The following is a 622-nucleotide window of genomic DNA, read 5'->3' on the forward strand; positions in this document are numbered from 1 at the left end:
TTCCACCATTATTATTGTTGAAACCTTGTTGAGGTCTCTGTTGTTCCTTCCATGAGAAATTTGGATGATTTCTCCATGAAGGATTATAGGTGTTTCCATAGGGTTCTCCCATGTAATTCACCTCTTCCATTGAGGGGTTCTCAGGATCATGAGCTTCTTCCTCAGATGAAGCTTCCTTAGTACTGCTTGGTGCATTTTGCATTCCAGACAGACTTTGAGAAATCATATTGACTTGTTGAGTCAATATTTTGTTCTGAGCCAATATGGCATTCAGAGTTTCGATCTCAAGAACTCCTTTCTTCTGACTGGTCCCATTGTTCACAGGATTTCTTTCAGAAGTGTACATGAATTGGTTATTTGCAACCATTTCAATTAGCTCTTGAGCTTCTGTAGGCATCTTCTTCAGATGAAGAGATCCTCCAGCAGAGCTATCCAAAGACATCTTGGATAGTTCAGAGAGACCATCATAGAAAATACCTATGATGCTCCATTCAGAAAGCATATCAGAAGGACACTTTCTGATTAATTGTTTGTATCTTTCCCAAGCTTCACAGAGGGATTCTCCTTCCTTCTGTCTGAAGGTTTGGACTTCCACTCTAAGCTTACTCAATTTTTGAGGTGG

The 622-nt window shown here is 40.0% G+C and overlaps 1 non-coding gene across 1 annotated transcript; it reads left to right on the forward strand.

Annotated features, from left to right (window-relative positions):
• Positions 1 to 496: 496 nt before the first annotated feature.
• LOC127745108 (small nucleolar RNA R71) lies at positions 497 to 604 on the forward strand. Its single transcript, XR_008006304.1, has one exon. It is a non-coding gene; the product is annotated as a small nucleolar RNA R71 (small nucleolar RNA).
• Positions 605 to 622: the final 18 nt, after the last annotated feature.

This window comes from Arachis duranensis, chromosome 2, assembly GCF_000817695.3.
Source record: "Arachis duranensis cultivar V14167 chromosome 2, aradu.V14167.gnm2.J7QH, whole genome shotgun sequence".
NCBI classification, from domain to species: Eukaryota; Viridiplantae; Streptophyta; class Magnoliopsida; order Fabales; family Fabaceae; genus Arachis; species Arachis duranensis.